The 20,286-nt window shown below is 28.8% G+C and overlaps 1 long non-coding RNA gene across 3 annotated transcripts; it reads right to left on the minus strand.

The window, feature by feature from the left end:
- Positions 1 to 914: 914 nt before the first annotated feature.
- Positions 915 to 3,844, minus strand: LOC139861968 (uncharacterized). 3 transcript variants are annotated; one of them, XR_011764025.1, is made up of 4 exons: positions 3,803 to 3,844; positions 2,282 to 2,427; positions 1,394 to 1,609; positions 915 to 1,263 (listed from the first exon to the last, which is right to left on the minus strand). It is a non-coding gene; the product is annotated as an uncharacterized lncRNA (long non-coding RNA). The 3 variants fall into 3 exon arrangements; XR_011764026.1 differs by having other exon boundaries at positions 3,783 to 3,805; XR_011764024.1 differs by lacking the exon at positions 3,803 to 3,844 and having other exon boundaries at positions 2,282 to 2,481.
- Between the last annotated feature and the right edge of the window lie 16,442 nt (positions 3,845 to 20,286).

Consider the following 20,286-nt stretch of genomic DNA (forward strand, 5'->3'; position numbering starts at 1 on the left):
GAACCCTAAATTTATATGAAAAAAAGATAAATCAAATTCGACATACCTGAAATTCATGGTGAACAAATCGATTTCATAGAAGCAACAATTGAAAATAAACATAATTGAACTTTGATCGAATCTTTTAAACACTTAATCAGTAAATTAATTGAATGTTTGACATGTTTCGAAAGTGATTTTTCATATACCAATGGACTGTATAACCCTATCCAATTTGCTACTGTGATATGACTCGATCGACGATGTTGTTATGAATAAGGCTAGAGAATTAATTCTTCAGATAGCGAAATAGATTAATCGTTGAATTATGCTGCAAGTCTATGAAAAATAATTATCAGCCCAAGTGATTTGTGTCTTTTGTTGCACTTTGTCCAGCTGATTCTTCAGTCTCTATTTCACAGCTCGTTCCGAATCTGATGCAACCATAAAAATGAAAGTTGTAGCTCTATAAATTACGGACGCCTAGCCTTTTGAATCACCTTGCGAACCCAAACAAACTTTTTTTAAATTTTAACTTTCAAAACACATAGAAATCACCAAAAACATCTCAAGTAACCTCTCAACACTAAAACATTGATCTTCAACAAATATAGTCAATAATTCTTCAAAAAAGCGTGAAACTAAACGAAGTGAGACTGATATTGCGACTAAAAATATGTACGATTTGAGCAATATCACCCATAAATCAAAGTGAAGGGAAAATCTGACCTTATCCATAAAGTTTCATGGTTGAACACATTGGTTAAGGTCAACGTAGATTCAAGATATAAAAAAAATACAACTAATACCCAGCGACCAATTTTCAGCTAAATATATACATATTATATACTGACCGACACTATTCTATACTTTCGATAAATATATACTTTTCAGACATATAAAATTCGGAAAAGATATACACCATTTAAACATAGATTTGCTTATTTATTGTTAAAGTGTTTTAGATGATACTCTGTAATATACATTATAATCATGGTTTCTCACTAAGAGTAGCAAAAGTCACTGTAAAACACAGCAACCATTATTTGAAACAGAAAAGAACATGCAATCAATGCAAACAATATAAGGAATGAAATCAATATGAAAAAACAGTGATTCTACCCTTCAATTCTTTGAGCGATGGTGATAACCAACATCAACTGTGATTCCATGCAATGTGGAATTTTGTACTCGCACGTCGTTGGTGGTTCATTGTTACACTACCTCCTTAGTTGCATGTCTTACAAACAAATTCACAGTATCAACATCAGCAAGACCCTCAACCTTGCAAAATGGTACTATCAATTAGAATTAGTTTCTGTTAATTACCAAAGGTAACAATTTGGTATCGACAAACAAACACTAAAAGGAATATGTCGCCACAACTTTTAATATATAGGACCAAATGGCATACCCGGAGACAAGAGTCTTTGCAAGCACAGATTCTGAATTCTTTATCTGATGTCCTTCATCAACAATGATGTAGAACCAATGAATTGTTTTGAGAAATGCTTTGTCTCTCATTATAAGGTCATAGTGGGTGATCATCGCACTAAACTTTCTATCTGATAACTCTTCTCTCATTGCCTTTCTCTCCTCAAGATGTCCATTGTATAGATAAGCACCAATACTGGTTCAACAAAATATTAGTATTTCATTTACTTCATTCGAAAAAAAAGAAGTGTTATTTTGGTTGCACTCATATGTACCTATAAAAACATTTCACATTAAAGGCAATGATCCGTGATCTGTCAACGACCAATATTGAATGTACAACCAAGGACGAATTTAAACAATCAATATATGCATCATATTGTACTACCATTCAGCCTATATTATTCTCCAGACGCTTTGACCATATAATATAATATATTAATTAAATATTACATTTGTAGGTCGACAAATTAGAAAATCCATGGTCAATATTGGTCAATATTGGTCAATATAGGCTGCGACATTTTTATTTTCAAGTTCAACATCTTTGTTTGCAAATAATTACTATTGAGATGAGATTGTTTAAAAAAAAAAACATTCTGGCTGAATCAAGAATAGTGTCACAAGGCTAGAAAAAAGGGTAACCATGTATCAAATTAAATTGATACAAAAATATTGAAATAAGACCAAAACATTATATGCCGTTGCAATACCTCAAACAATTTCATTCAGTTTTGTAATCCATAATCCATATTAATGCAAAAGCAAAGTTTATAGAAAGAGCAATAACAAATTTGTAGATATTCAAGTCATCAAACACTTCCGATATCAACAACAGTTTTTATCTATGTATGGGTAGAGAACTCACATGTTCAATTTAATCTTTAAAATGTAAACGACCAACTCAGTAATGCTGCTATATAAGTTTGTTCCACCATCGGAAGCCGATATTGGTATAGAAGATCTTCTTGCCACTGCACCCACCGAAGGATCACTCCAAATATCAATCGTTACCTAATCCTTACCTTTACAAAGACAACATTTCAACAGCAGATCATGATTGCACATCAAAGTTAACTTTGGATCATATAAATATGGTGTATCAAAGTTCAGAAGACTTAAATCTTAGACTACCAACTGTATTTTAGGTTATAAGCCCAACCACAACTTTCGAGTCGTTCATCACTACTCATTTATCTGTTCATCACTACTCATTGATCTGACCCACCCATCTAAACCATCCATTACCTTTGTATATTATTCAGGCCAGGTTAAACAATATAATGTGTTGCAACCTTACCCATTTCACCCAGCCACCATTAATAGACATCAAGAATCGAGAAATAGAATTAAAAATAAAACTTTAAGTGATTAAAATAAAAAACATAAAGACAAAGTGTATTAGATTGAACAATTATTAAGTGAAATTCCATGGTAACAATGCGTTAAAATAGAAAATCTTAGGAAGCTGTTCCTAAGATTTTTATAAGTGAGACACCTTGCAAACTACTCAGATTGTCACCTTGCAAAGTAAATTAGTGGAGGTCATCACTGCCTTCTAATATTAATACAAATACAAACATAGCTGTATTGTGTAAATGATTATGAATACTAATGTTTCGATATTTTTATTAAATATTTTACCCAACCCATCCATTTTGCCACCCCTAATACTAATACGAACTCGATGCCTTCTCATCATCCAACCAGATGTCAGATAGTACAACAAACATTTCATTAACTGCCATTGATTCCATCTCTGCAAGTTGTTTCTGAAAAAAATCAAGGAATCTTCTAACACAACTTAGGATTTGCGAATAATGTTATTTAAATATTCCATTCATTACTATTCAAAAGGATCTCAAGTTATGGTCAAGTTTTCAAGTTATTCTTAAAAAAATTACTTTTAAAACTAAAACTACTTTTGAAAATAATATCTGACCAAGCTCAAACTGAACCTATAGTAATTAAGCAAACCCCGAGCACTATCAAGCTTTAAGCCAACAAGATGTTCATCGTCAAAATAGAGTTTTAAAGATCGTACACATATTGCATCAAAAGGAATATAGAAATTAAGGTCGTACCTTATCAACATCATTTAATTACGAAGGAATGTTTTCATACTTACTATACTGTTCCAGCCTTGTTAACTGACATATCTTCTTGCCTATATAACTGTTGTAAGGATTAAAGGTATAACACAGTGACAGAAAGTAATGAAATTAAACTTATATTGTGCTCAAAAGAAGAAACCAATTAATTGAAGCATCAATTCGATAAACCTGAAAAACCAAAAACCTAAATAAATAATGAAATGAGGATTAAATACAAACTGAGTTTTATGATCGATTTGTTTGTAACATAATAACCTGTTTATTGATAATCGAACCTTATCATCTTGCAGCTAAGTCCAATTGCAGTTTGTTTGATCATAAATTAAATCATACAAGCAATTAATAAGCAGATCCAATAGAAGAAATAACATGTAAAAAGCTTACTACTTCAAAAGCTAATACTCCGATTAAATCATATCATATAAACAATTAAATCACATAAACAATAAACAATATACTCTGATTAAATCATATATATCATATACTGAGTAAACAATTAATATGCATATCCAATTTAAGGAGTAACGTGTTTATTGATAACCGAACCTTATCATCTTGCAACTAACCCACCTTATAATCTGCATTCATGAACCTGTTTATTGATGATCGGTGGATGTAAAAGGATTTAGATGAGAAATGGGGGAAAAAATAAGAAGATTGAAAGGGATTAGGTTGGACGATGGGTGTTTAGAATTAAGGGTATTTTAGAGAGGTGTGTTTTTTTAAGTTGATTTATTAGCTAAATTAATTAGAGGATGAATAATGATCATTAGATTAAGGGGTAGTTTGAAGTAATTTTTTAATCTAATAGTGATTAAAGGAGTTTTACAAATGAATTATTAGCTAATAAAAAATCTCTTTTAAGGTATATATATATATATATATATATATATATATATATATATATATATATATATATATATATATATATATATATATATATATATATATATATAATATTATATTAAAGCTTTCCATAATGTTTTTTTTTTTTTTTTTTTTACGATGAACCCCACTATGGGCCAGAGCACATTGGCCCCCCCACCGCAGGTAAACCCCGGGTAAACGGCAAGCCAGCCCTCCACCGCTACCAGGTAAGGCATTCTCCAGTTTGGTCATTAAATGCGGGCACCCCTTAGGATTGAACCAGAGACCTCCCCTTCACTGAAAGTGCTGGTGGCCACCCAGGCTAGGCCTGGATGGTTAGCTTTCCATAATGTTCTTTTCAGGTAACATTAAGTTCTTTTCTTTTGTCAAATGTAACAAACTAGTCATGAATATTCAAGATGCTTAAAGATTGATTCTTGATTTTTCTTAAAAACAAGATGATAACAATTGTTGATGTTAATGGCTCTTGGTCGTCCATTTGAATACATGGTGTTATTTTTAAGTTTTTCCATCACATCTTCATCAAGCCTATTATTATGTTTATGATACAAATATGCATGTCTTAGGGGGTGTTTGGGTTTGCGTTTTCAAAATTGATTATGCGTTTTGAATAATTAGAATCATAAAATCAGCTACAACAAAACGTGTTATAAATTAATGGTGTTTGGATTTGATTATATTGTTTGATAACGCAATAAATTAATAATCAGCTCTTTGAGTATTTGGCAAATCATATTATTTGATAATTTGATAAATTAACAAGTAATCAGGAGAAAAAGTTGGCACAAAAGAAAATAATCAGATAATTAAATAATCACGTTTTGACAAGGAATCAGGAGAAAACGTTGGCACAAAAGAAAATAATCAGATAATTAAATAACGGTGATTAATATAATTAATCATTGTATTATGTACAAGTGTTCTCATTGTACACGAATTAGAGTTGATCAAGATGAAGGTAGCACCATTACCACATAAATGTCTTCAATAAAACTATGGCTGGCAAACTAAACCCAAAACATAAAAACTGGGTCTGTTGGGTTTAAAATTTCGGGTCCATTGGGCCTTAAAATATCATAAAATATAAATATAGGGGGTCCAAAAGAGATTATAAAATATGGCAAAAAATTTACGGGGGTCCAATAGGTTTTAAAAACAGGTCCAACCGGGTCTATACAATTACAAATTCAAATTTTCACAAATCCAGATCAAACACAAAGTCAGTCGTCGATTTCTATGTCGTGATTCCAGAAAACTCGTCATGAACCCTAAATAGCGTAAATCCCCACATCGCCAATATATTCTCTCATCATAAACCCTAAATCGCGTAATAAGATGTATAATTTCATCCCCAAATTGTCAAATTGAAAGTCGTGATTCCAGATCTGTATCTATCGCAGCTCGTCATAAACCCTAAATCAACTCATGGTTTGTATTTAAAGGAAAAAGGTGAAGTTTTTGTGATTACAGGTTTTTCTATTTTACATTCAGATGTGTAGCTTTAGTTAATTTATTAAAATTATCCATTTTAAATCAATGCTTGATGACTTAATTTTAACCATATCATTAGCTTCACGCTTCTATTTTACATTCAAATGGGTTGAATTGGTTTGAGAAACATGGACGCCATTGTTGATCATTTTGTGTTTAATTTGTTTCCCAAAAAGAAATTAATTTACTTTATGCTTAATTTGGACAGTCCGTCTTTATTTCATGCTGTGGTTTTTTTAATTTGGATTACATGTTATGATTTTGTTTTTATGCAAATAACTTCTTCTTCTTGAATAATAGTTGATTCTCTGAAAAAGTGAATTTAATTGAGCCATCACAATCTATGCAACGTGCTGGTCAGAGCCTTATAAAAGGTATGCGTTTTGACCCAACTGCAATCTCTTTCATACAATAATTAAATTAATAATTATAGTTAAAATATATTTAAATTGCATCTTCTTATGTGATTTAGATCTTAAGAATTTGCCACATATTCAGAGCTACAGTAGCATTCAGTCACTAAGTCGAAATATAAGCAAGTCTGAAAGAAAACACGACCTAGTCATCGCTTTAAGCAACTTTTAGTTCACCATATATAATTTTTGTGACGTGTGTAATGTTCTTGCATAAACCATTTTATTTAATTTATTACGTTTATTTCTAAATGTTCTTGAGTTCATAGTTGATTTTGTTTTTATGCTAATAACTTCTTGAATAATAGTATGCTTCATGTGGGTTTATGAGCTCTTATTTTATATTTTAATCTATTACAGATTATTGAAAAATAGGTGATTTGCAATGAGTATGTCAGAAGAGAATGTTCAACAAGAACCCGTGGATGTTTTAGAGAATGAAGAATGTGACGATCCGAAAATTTTTGACCAAATTTTAACTTAATTCTTATATAGTTTTGACATGATAAGCAAAGTCTGTAATGTTGAGTCTCAAAATTTTTGAACTATTTTAATGTATTCATTTAAACTGTAACTATTTTCGATGATTCACGAACCATTAATTGTAAACACAAATGTAAATATAAATAATTATATATGTAAATAATTACATTATATATATCAATGAACCATTATGTAATTTAGTTATTATGAAAGATAATTTTAAATGACTAAAACTTGTTATTTTAAATATATATAGTATATTTGATATAGATGGTTTCGAACATAATTTGTCAACGTTATCAAAGTATTAAATGTATAATGTTATACCTTGAGTTTAATTGTTTAATATATATAATTAGTTATCTACTTAATATTTGAAACATAATTGTATAAATAGTAGTGTATATATATATATATATATATATATATATATATATATATATATATATATATATATATATATATATGTGAATTCTATTCATAATTGTATATATATATATATATATATATATATATATATATATATATGAATTCTATTCATAATTGTTATTAAATTGCAATATATACATGTTAAATAATCAATAAATGTTACCATATAATTTAAGATATGATTATATTACATAATTAATAAATTGTAATACATTAAATGTAATTACAAGTTAACGTATAGTTGTTATAGTAAAATTTTCATTTCTTTCATTATTATTATTGGTATTAATATCAATGTTAGTAATATTAATAATATTATTATTATTATGGTTACAAATATATATTTAATGTTATGATTATTAAAATGAAGATTTTAAATATAAATATTATTATAAGAATGATAAAAATTATAATTTAGTTGTAATTCAAATATTATTAATTATCATTATTATTATTAAACTTATTAAAATTATCATTATTATTATTAATATTAAAGTATTATTAATATATTTATATTTATTCATTATTAATAATAAATATATATAACCTAAAAGTCAGATATAAGGTACAAAGTCTGTTAGACATCATTACCCACTCTTTATATTTTCTGTTGACTAAAAAAAATTGTGTCGACACAATCTTGCTATAAAACAACCGAATATTTCAGATTTGTTGACAAGAAATGATTCAAGTTTTCCTATCAATTATCAAGTATATTTACTAACAGCTGTTAATTAACTGAGAAATTAAACAGAAAAATAATACATCGACTGTCTCCTCTGTTCGCGAATTTTATCTCACCAAAAGCTCAACTTCAAACCATTCTTCAAACTCCTTAAATGTAGAAGTGTTAGGAATCATCTAGCCAAACAAACTGTAAAATCTCAGCCTTCAATTCTTCTAAACAAATTCTAATTTTGGAGTCAAAGTTTAATTTCGAAAAGTCAAACGAATCGTTCATCGCGAAATTCGAGTTTGTTCTGATGTTTCCAGTTAAATTGACGACGGTGAAAGTTTATAGGTATGATTTAGAATCTTTTTTATGAAGAAACCATAATCTAAAATAGTCTAAATTGTTGAATCAAGTTTTAAGTTTATATATATTTTTTCGCGATACCAGTTACTGCTGCTATCAATTCTTTTTAAATTTTTCTTTTTAGTTTTATTACACGTAAATAACCAACATTCTGGTAGCCTCTGCAAATCCTAAAAACGATTTGATGAATGGTGGTTATTGTGATTTTCGGTTATTTGGAATATTGATGAAGAAGAGAAACAGAAATTATAGGGTAAATATAAATGGGTTTAGTACTATAACAGAAAAACAGGATTGGAAAAATGGTTAAGAGGGTTCGTATGTGAGCGGGAGGTCGCAGGTTCGAGCCGTACAGTGGCCTGTTTTTTTTTAACCCGATTCCTTAAGGTAGTATTCCATTTTTTTATTATTATTATTATTATTATTATTATTATTATTATTATTATTATTATTATTATTATTATTATTATTATTATCCTAGTTATTATTATTATAACTATTAATAGAATAAGTATTATTATTATTATTATTATTATTATTATTATTATTATTATTATTATTAGGGTTATTGTTATTATTAATATATTAATATTGCTATTATTATTATTATCCTTATCATTATCATTAAAAGTATTATCACTAAAAATTATAGAATTATCATTATTATTAATATGGGTATTATTATTATTACTATGATTATGATTATTAATATTATTACTAATATTATGAAAATAATACAAATTAATATTACTTTCATTAATATTAGCATTGGTATCATTTTTATAACTATTAGTATTATTATTACTAGTGACATTACCCTATTAACTATTAGACAAAAGTTATGAATAGTACAGGGGTACATCCGTCATTTCACTAAAAAAGGTAAAACTGTCTTTTCCAGCCTCTTCTCCTTTCTTCCATATTCTTCCACTCTTCTTCTACATAATTTTACTACACATAGTAAAACCTCTTAAACCCCACCGCCAAACACCACCTCCAACCACCAACGGAAGCAAAAAAAAAAAAAAAAAAAAAAAAAAAAACTTACAACTCCTCTAATCTAATAGACCAAAAAAAATTGAAAACTCATCTACTCAAACATAAATCGTTTTATTAACTATTAGACAAAAGTTATGAATAGTATAGGGGTACATCCGTCATTTCACTAAAAAGGGTAAAACTGTCTTTTCCAGCCTCTTCTCCTTTCTTCCATATTCTTCCAGACTCTTCTTCCACATAATTTTACTACACATAGTACAACCTCTTAAACCCCACCGCCAAACACCACCTCCAACCACCAACGGAAGCAAAAAAAAAAAAAAAAAAAAAACAAACAAAAACTTACAACTCCTCTAATCTAATAGAACAAAAAAATTGAAAACTCATCTACTCAAACATAAATCTAATAAAACAAAAAAATAACAACGCATCTAATCCTCGGACAAAAATAGCCACTTCCGGCAACTACAGCCGACGGCTACCACTACCGTCACCCAGATCTGAAAAGAGAAAAGTTGTTAAACCAATGTAACAAAAAACACATAAATAAAAAATATAGAAGCAAACGAAATTAAAATTTGAAAAAAAAAGTCATATCTGAAGCCAAAAAATCATAACCAAAAATAATAAAAAAAAAATAATCAGATCCATACATGCAAACTCTCTGAAGGCGGTTTCGTGTTTGATGAACTATATATACATACCTGAAAACTTTAATATTGGCGATTCGGGAATTGTTTGGCCGGGAAATAGAAAGGTAGGGAAAGGTTCCATGTAGAAGAAAATGCGTAACAAAAAGAAGATGCATGTAGTTATGGCGCCGTAAGGTGGCAGCCGGTGGTCGGCCACCAAAAAATACACGAAAGGTCATTTATTTGGTGCTTTGTTAGCGGTATGTGGTGCTAAATTAATGACGGTAAGATAAGAAAGGGGAGAGACGGCGGTTGATAACGATCAATGACGGCAGTTGGAGTGACTGGTAGTCTGAGGCGGTTGTATGTTGAACGACGACGGCTGATGGTAAGCTTAGGATGGTCGTACCGGCGATTTGAATTGGATAGTTGGTGGACAGACTTTTTGGTGGAGATGAAAGATAATGAGAAAAGGATTGAGAGTTTTAGATTAGTGGACGTCAAACATTTTATCAATTGTAGTTCAATGAACTTTTTGTTCTCAATACACAGAGAAAATACACAGAGAAAATAGAAAAAGTAAGCCTCGGGAATGGAATACGGAGTATTTATTTATTGACTAAATTGAAATTATTAAAATTATATACTCCGTGTTACTATAATACATTTAAAACAAATTGGGCCAAGCCCTTACCCCAATTTTAAAATTATAGATCAGATCCATTATAATTTTTTTTTAATTTTTAAATATTTTTACTAACTTAATACTAAATATTAAATTACTAATAATTTAATGAATTTGTTTTAAAATTATTTTTTTAACTTTTTTAGATGATATTCGTTTCAATCATTTTTAATAGCTTTCACTGGAGTATATATATTTATATTTTTTTTTCCTTTTCAATGACGATGAGTAAACGTTTAAACTATTGATGTGTATGTCAGTACTATACTAGATCATTTATTAAAATTTCAGCACTACGTTAACCTAAACGTAAACCATCGACGGCTCACAACAGCGTTCCCGACGCGAAGCCAGGGCCTGTCAGCTAGTAGGTATCATTATTAATAATATCATTATTATTACTATTATCATTATTAATAAAGTTATTATTATTATTATTATTATCAGTAAAAGATTATTATCAAAACTATCATTTAACAGATAAAAATTTTGTACATAAAATATATTTATTACCTATACTAAAACTATATTAATATTACATATACATTATATATTAAACCTAAAAACATTATCTACATAAATATTTACATTTAACAAATTTTGATTTAACAATATAAATATATAGATATATATGTATTAATATAACTATATGTATAAATAATAATATACAAAATAAATATAAATAATCTTTGAAATAAAAAAATATATTACTAAATTAACTAAGTAATATATATATAAACTAGTTTGATTATTATTACATGTAAATTATATGTGTTAATATATATATAAATGATATAGGTTCGTGAATCCGAGTCCAACCCTACGTTGTTCAATGCCGTCATATGTATTTTTACTACAAAATACAGTACGGTGAGTTCATTTGATTCCCTTTTACTCTTTACATTTTTGGGACTGAGAATACATGCGCTGTTTTATAACTATTTTGTTAAATGCTTTTGAAATATATTTTGAACTGCGAATACATGAAATACTTTTATAACTCTTTTACAAAATAGACACAAGTAATCGAAACTACATTCTATGGTTGAATTATCGAAATCGAATGTACCCTTTTTATCATGTCCGATGTTTTCCCGAAATGATGGCGAATTTATCATGTCCGATGTTTTCCCGGAATGATGGCGAATTTATCATTCCGATGTTTTTCCGGAATGATGGCGAATTTATCATGTCCGATGTTTTCCCGGAATGATGGAGAATTTATCATGTCCGATGTTTTCCCAGAATGATGGCGATTTTATCATGTCCGAAGTTTTCCCAGAATGATGGAGAATTTATCATGTCCGAAGTTTTCCCGGAATGATGGCAAATTTATCATGTCCGAAGTTATCCTGGAATGATGAGGATATTCTATATGCAATTTGTTAAGGTCGATTACCAGGTGTTCAATCCATATGAATGAATTTTATGCATAATGGTTATGGGAAATGGGAATATTAAATCTGATGGTCTATTAAAATGATGAATTTTATTGTTTACGATAAACCTATGAACTCACCAACCTTTTGGTTGACACTTGAAAGCATGTTTATTCTCAGGTATGAAAGAAATCTTCCGCTGTGCATTAGCTCATCTTAAGGATATTACTTGGAGTCATTCATGACATATTTTGAAAGACGTTGCATTCGAGTCGTTGAGTTCATTAAGATTATTATTAAGTCAATTATAATTGGATAGTGGATATTATGAAATGGTATGCATGCCTGTTAATTGTCGATGTAAAGAAAGTTTGTCTTTTAAAAACGAATGCAATGTTTGTAAAATGTATCATATAGAGGTCAAATACCTCGCAATGTAATCATATGTTATTGTATTTGTCCTTATGGATTAGGACGGGTCTTTACATGTGGTATCAGAGTGGTGGTCTTAGCGAACCAGGTCTTGCATTAGTGTTTCTAACTGATAGTTGTTTAGATGCATTAGTGGGTCTGGACTTCGACCGTGTCTGCATGTCAAAAGTTTTGCTTATCATTTAGTGTCGAAAATTATTTGCTTATCATCCTTTAAAGTCTAAACACGTCTTACTGCCTCTATCGCATAGATAGTGTATAGATAAATTCATATCTTAGCGTATCTGTTATTGTTACCTTTGCCTAACAGCTTCTGTAGATTCCTCCGTAACTTATGGGATTTTAGTATTTTATATGCATATGTAAATTATGTATTGCAGGGTACTAATCTACATCCTATAATCTATTTCTTATCGAAAATCCTTCATCTAATCGTACGAGATGAATCCCTCAACCAGTTCGAGTCCCTCGGATTTCGATAGCTATTCCGATAGTTATTCCGACAGCTATTCTGACATGGATGTTCACCTAAGCTCCGGAAGCAGCGTCACCAGAATGAATCAACCAATCAGCCATCCCCAATTTATTTGATGGATTCGTAGTCGACTTAATCAATGGAGACAAGAAGAAGGCAATCCTTTCCATCAACCAAATTCACCTCTTGGCGAAGAACCTGAAGCACTTACCGGCGAATCCATTTGAAACACCATTTTCACACTCATTTTCAGAATACCTTGCCACGATTATATTCTATCTAAAATTCTAAACCTTATTCATTCGCTCGTTCCAACCGACAATCATCCCGGGATAATAGAAGAAGTCAACGAACTTCACGCTCGAGAAATAAATTTGGAGAATATGGTGCAAAAGTTACAAACACCAGCAGCATAAACAATACCATCATCAGCAACATCAACAGTACCATCACCACCATCAACAGCAACATCCGCATCTCATGCCTTAACATCTCATTCTGTACCCTGAGTATAATCATCGTTCTACGTGACGTTCTACATTATTTATCTTCGTTCGACATGATGATTATGTAATCTCTAATGTTTTAGAGATTATGTACTCTAATTCTAACCGAAAAGCAAATGAGTTTAATGTTATATTAACTCATTAAATCCATAATTACATCTGAAAAAAATATATATGTATATATGTTTTCATAAAGACTGTAATTAAAAATTCTTTTGTACAAACTGTTAATGGTGAAAATATTTTAACGAGTAGGTAATACTCGAGAAATATTTAGATTTCACATTAATAAATTACATTGTACATTATTCGATGCTGATTCAACAGTCATTCACTATCCTACTTACAACCACCGATATACGTATCCGTTCACCGCAGAATAACCATTTTCATCCAATTTCATATTTGGATTTTGATTTACCAGAATCCAACAAGTGGCATAATGAAGAAAACATTGGACAAAATAAAATTTGTTAGAAATAAACAAACTAACTATGAGAAATTCTATTAAGAATCCACGCTAACAAAATCCTAGCTAACTGTTCCTAGCTAACTGTTAATTCCTATTACATTTATTTATCGCAATTTATTTATCGCAATTTTAATTCTCGCCATTTTATTTATCGTCATTTAATTTCTGTTATTTATTTTACGCACTTTAAATATCGGGACACTTATACAAGGTTTTGACATATCATATCGACGCATCTATATATATTATTTGGAATAACCATAGACACTCTATATGCAGTAATGCTTGAGTTAGCTATACAGGGTTGAGGTTGATTCTCAAATAATATATATAATTTGAGTTGTGATCGAGTCTGAGACATGTACACGGGTCACGATACGTATTAATTAATTCGAATATTATAAACTATATATGAATGATTGAGTTAGTGACTGTGGACTGCTAACTGTGGACTATCAAGATTGGACAATTAAAATGAATTAAAATATTGATTATAACATATGAAACTAAACAATTCTTCAAGTTTGCCACTTGATTTCATCTTAAACCTCATTTGTATCTTGACGATTACAATCTGCGTTCAAACCCTTTCATGATTCTTGAAAATACCTCAATCGAGAAGATGAACCAACCGCACTTCATCTACGGAAAGAAAGATTTATGCATATAGTTATGCACCTGAAAACACTCGGAACCTGAGTAAATGTTTAACACGTATCTGTGCTATTTCATTTAGTGTTATTATTACCCAAAATAACTTGGTGATTCCTTTCAAAGTAGCAAATTTTGTCACAGCTCCAGCAAGTCAACTTTGACTTTTCGTTCGAAACAACCTTATTATAACCTTGAAATATATGCGTGCTCTTTTATTGTTACCAGGGGAACCTTTTATATTCCACCATATTACCATCAGCGTTTAATCATCTAAAAACACAATTCTCCTGAAACCACCTCGGATTGATAACCAATGATTAAGATATCGTAGCATTAAATGCATAGGAAAAAAAATAGTAGATGGTCTAAACGGCCAAAAGTTTGATGATAAAGAAGGAAGTGTTAGGAAGGCTCGATAGAAAATTTGGTACTGAAAAACATATTGAGTAAACCATGAAGGAGACCAAGGCCAAATACAAGGACCATACCATATATTCAAAGAAACCAGGTACTTCTGGATCCGATGAAACCTTCAACGAATATCTTGCTCCGTACTCATGTTAAAATCTTGCGAAAAATCTTTCTTCATCAACCATCGAACTTAGAAATACCAAAATATCATTATAAATATCCTCGATATTTCTGAAGATATTTTCATAACTATTCTGATCCGATATTAATTATCTTTTCGCGCTATCTGCATTACATCATAAAAGAAATTATTTTAGTTTCTAAATTCTGAAACCTTCGAGTTTAAATTATGAATGTTTTTGAAGTAGTGTTGGAAATTGATGCATGAGTTAGTATAATATAATGACACTTGATCAACGTGATTATATTACAGTAAGTCATGCTGAGTTTCTAATGGAACTTGATGATTCACAGACTATAACGTCATCACGTGCCATGTTACACGACTCTTACATTCTATCAAATCTCTAAACATATCGAGAACATATCTTCCTGATAGTTCTATCTTTTCTCTTGAATTCTGGTAATTTAACCAATCAAGATCGTGTCACTACGATTTCCTTCTTAGAACATTAACTATGTTCATTCCGAATTTCATATCTATAAATTCTGGACCATTATTGGCTTGACTTAGAATCGAGAAGAGAATAAAAGGTAAAGAGCTCTGAAATATAAGGTAGAATATAAAGCTCGATAACAACACATAAATTACAAAACGTGTATATCAATGGTTATCGCAACATAAAGACACGGGAGAATTAAAAACACTATAACCCCAAGGGCAAAGTAGAAGTAAACAGACTCCTCCGGTGGAAGTTAGAAAAGGAGAATGATTGTTGCGATAGTCAGGATAAGGACAAGGATCAGAACTTGATTGAGCATTTTCATAATCTTTTGAATTTGGAAATTGAGTTTAGGAGTGGTAAAAGTAATGGAACGGAAGAAGTTAATTTATAGTGAAATATATGATAAAGAAATCGAGGCGGATCTTCGCATTTAATTAGAGAGATCCTAATTTCTTGAATTACCGAAGAATCAAATCTTATATAGATTCAAAGATTATCTCTAAATTCCTTGAATTCCGAAAATCAACTGTGACTACGTCACCAGTAAAGTCAAACCTGCATTTACTCATTTCACTCTTTTGTGACAGCTTCACTCGTATGCTTCATATGATCGAATCGTTTTATTTATATTAATCAATGATGATAAAACTTTATTTATCAACTCATATCCGTCATGAAAACATTTTTATTATTAGCCATGACAACCTCACTCAAATTTCAGGACAAAATTTCTTTAACGGGTAGGTACTGTGACGACCCTGAAATTTTTGATCAAATTTAAACTTAATTCTTATATAGTTTCGACACGATAAGCAAAGTCTGTAATGTTGAGTCTCAAAATTTTTGAACTGTTTTAATGTATTCATTTAAGCTGTGACTATTTTCGATGATTCACGAACCTTTAATTGTAAACACAAATGTAAATATAAATAATTATATATGTAAATAATTACATTATATATATCAATGAACCATTATGTAATTAGGTATTATGAAAGATAACTTTGAATGACTAAAACTTGTTATTTTAAATATATAGAGTATATTTGATATAGATGGTTTCGAACATAATTTGTCAACGTTATCAAAGTATTAAATGTATAATGTTATACCTTGAGTTTAATTGTTTAATATATATAATTAGTTATCTACTTAATATTTAAAACATAATTGTATAAATAGTAGTATATATATATATATATATATATATATATATATATATATATATATATATATATATATATATATATATATATATATGAATTCTATTCATAATTGTTACTAAATTTTAATATATACATGTTAAATAATCAATAAATGTTACCATATAATTTATGATATGATTATATTACATAATTAATAAATTGTAATACATTAAATGTAATTACAAGTTAAAGTATAGTTGTTATAGTAAAATTTTCATTTCTTTCATTATTATTATTGGTATTAATATCAATGTTAGTAATATTAATAATAATATTATTATTATGGTTACAAATATATATTTAATGTTATGATTATTAAAATGAAGATTTTAAATATAAATATTATTATAAGAATGATAAAAATTATAATTTAGTTGTAATTCAAATATTATTAGTTATCATTATTATTATTAAACTTATTAAAATTATCATTATTATTATTAATATTAAAAGTATTATTAATATATTTATACTTATTCATTATTAATAATAAATATATATAACCTAAAAGTCAGATATAAGGTACAAAGTCTGTTAGACATCATTACCCACTCTTTATATTTTCTGTTGACAAAAAAAAATTGTGTCGACACAATCTTGCTATAAAACAAGTGAATATTTTAGATTTGATGACAAAAAATGATTCAAGTTTTCCTATCAATTAGCAAGTATATTTACTAACAGTTGTTAATTAACTGAGAAATTAAACAAAAAAATAATACATCGACTGTCTCTGTTCGCGAATTTTATCTCACCAAAAGCTCAACTTCAAACCATTCTTCAAAATCCTTAAATGTAGAAGTGTTAGGAATCATCTAGCCAAACTAACTGTAAAATCTCAGCCTTCAATTCTTCCAAACGAATTCTAATTTTGGAGTTAAAGTTTAATTTCGAAAAGTCAAACGAATCGTTCATCGCGAAATTCGAGTTTGTTCTGATGTTTCCAGTTAAATTGACGACAGAGAAAGTTTATAGGCATGATTTAGAATCTTTTTTATGAAGAAACCATAATCTAAAATAGTCTAAATTGTTGAATCATGTTTTAAGTTTATATATTTTTTTTCGCGATACCAGTTACTGCTGCTATTGATTCTTTTTAAATTTTTCTTTTTAGTTTTATTACACGTAAATAACCAACATTCTGGTAGCCTCTGCAAATCCTAAAAATGATTTGATGAATGGTGGTTATTGTGATTTCCAATTATTTGGAATATTGATGAAGAAGAGAAACAGAAATCATAGGGTAAATATAAATGGGTTTAGTACTATAACAGAAAAACACGATTGGAAGAATGGTTAATAGGGTTCATATGTGAGCGGGAGGTCGCAGGTTCGAGCTTTGCAGTGGCTTGTATTTTTTTTAAACCCGATTCCTTAAGGTAGTATTCCATTTTTTTATTATTATTATTATTATTATTATTATTATTATTATTATTATTATTATTATTATTATTATTATTATTATTATTATTATTATTTACGTTATTAGTATCCTAGTTATTATTATTATAACTATTAATAGAATAATTATTATTATTATTATTATGATTAGGGTTATTGTTATTATTAATATATTAATATTGCTATTATTATTATTATCCTTATCATTATCATTAAAAGTATTATCACTAAAAATTATAGAATTATCATTATTATTAATATGGGTATTATTATTATTACTATGATTATGATTATTAATATTATTACTAATATTATGAAAATAATTCAAATTAATATTACTTTCATTAATATTAGCAATGGTATCATTTTTATAACTATTAGTATTATTATTACTAGTGACATAGGTATTATGATGACCCGAAAATTTCTGACCAAATTTAAACTTAATCTTTGTATGATTAACATTTCTGACACGATAAGCAAAGTCTGTAAAACTGAATCTCAAAATTTTTGAACTACTTTCATATATTCAAATACCTTTCGGTTGTTCTTGACGATTCGCGAACAATTATATGTATATAGATACATATATATATACTATAACTTGAAAACATAACAATGTATTAATTGTTTGATACCGTACATTAAACTTATTGGTTTAAATATTTATTTGAATATATATGAAAAGTTGGAATATTAATTGTATGAATAACTTGCGACGTATATTTAAAACGTGTTTATGAATGTTGAAAATATATATTAACTTGGTCATAAAACGATTTGTTATTATACATATATTAACAAATAGCGAGACAATGATTTATAGAAGTAAATGACCAAAACACTCGAAAGTTTAAGATACACTTAGAATGATATAGTTTATTGATAATTTAAGACTATATTTTGACAAAGGTACGAGTCACAAAACGTAAATTGCGAGTTTTCTAAGCGTACGAAAATGCGTTCGAGAAACCGGAACCGGGACATAAGTCGAGTGACAATGTACGAGTCATCGGAACGAAAATTACAAGTCAACTATGCACATGAATTTAATATAATATATAATTAATTATTTAAATTATATATATTATATATATTATATTTAATTATGTCGAAAAACAAGAAAACAAAAAATATGTGAGCTGGATCTGACGGCCATGCGATCGCATGAGAAATAGGCATAAAATCCATGCGATCGCATGGGCATCAGAATCAGGAATTATGGCTATAAATATCAGGTTTCTGCTCGAGTTTTTTTACACTTATATTACTCCCTAAGTATTTATTTATTATATTAATAATAATAATAATAATAATAATAATAATAATAATAATAATAATAATAATAATAATAATAATAATAATAATAATAATAATAATAATTATTATTATTATTATTAATCTTAATATTTTTAGTAATATTATACATAAAATATTACGACGAGGTCATGAGCGTGTCACTTTCAAAACAAGCTTCAAACGGGATAGAACTAAGGAAATTATGGGTTATAGCTATGGAGGTTATGGGTAATGTTCATGGGTATTGTTCGCAAGTCAAACCTAGTATTTATCATCTCTGTTGCGTCTACGTACTTTCCTGCAATATTGAATCTCAATATTGATACGTGAGCATTCATATCTTATCTTTTATATATTAATAGTGTATACATGTCTAGTGCTCGAGTATATATTTATACATGCTTGTATGCTAAATTTCGTCGTTAAACAGTTTATAATGAATCACGAATTAAATACATATATTACTGGTAAAAGGTATATGATATACATGTTTTCGGAAAGCTGGCGAAAAATCAATAACTTTTCATTTAGAAATCGCGTAATTTCGATGAACGAATCAAAAGATATGGTCAACTGAATTATAATTGACGTTAATTGAAATTGCTTTTGAATATGCAATTAATATTTAAACAACCTGTTTATGAGATTGATAAAATACTACTAGCCAAGTAAATGAATCCTTATATAAGGCACGTCTCGTTTTGTTGAACAATTGTCAAAATTGACTTTTTGAAATGACTTTTGATAACTTTTGTATGTCAATCTCGAGCATTAGGATTGTGATACACTATAACCCAACCTAGTTTATTAGACATGTATTGACCAACATATGTTCTCTAGGTT

Source organism: Rutidosis leptorrhynchoides, chromosome 8 (assembly GCF_046630445.1).
Source record: "Rutidosis leptorrhynchoides isolate AG116_Rl617_1_P2 chromosome 8, CSIRO_AGI_Rlap_v1, whole genome shotgun sequence".
In the NCBI taxonomy this organism is placed as follows: Eukaryota; Viridiplantae; Streptophyta; class Magnoliopsida; order Asterales; family Asteraceae; genus Rutidosis; species Rutidosis leptorrhynchoides.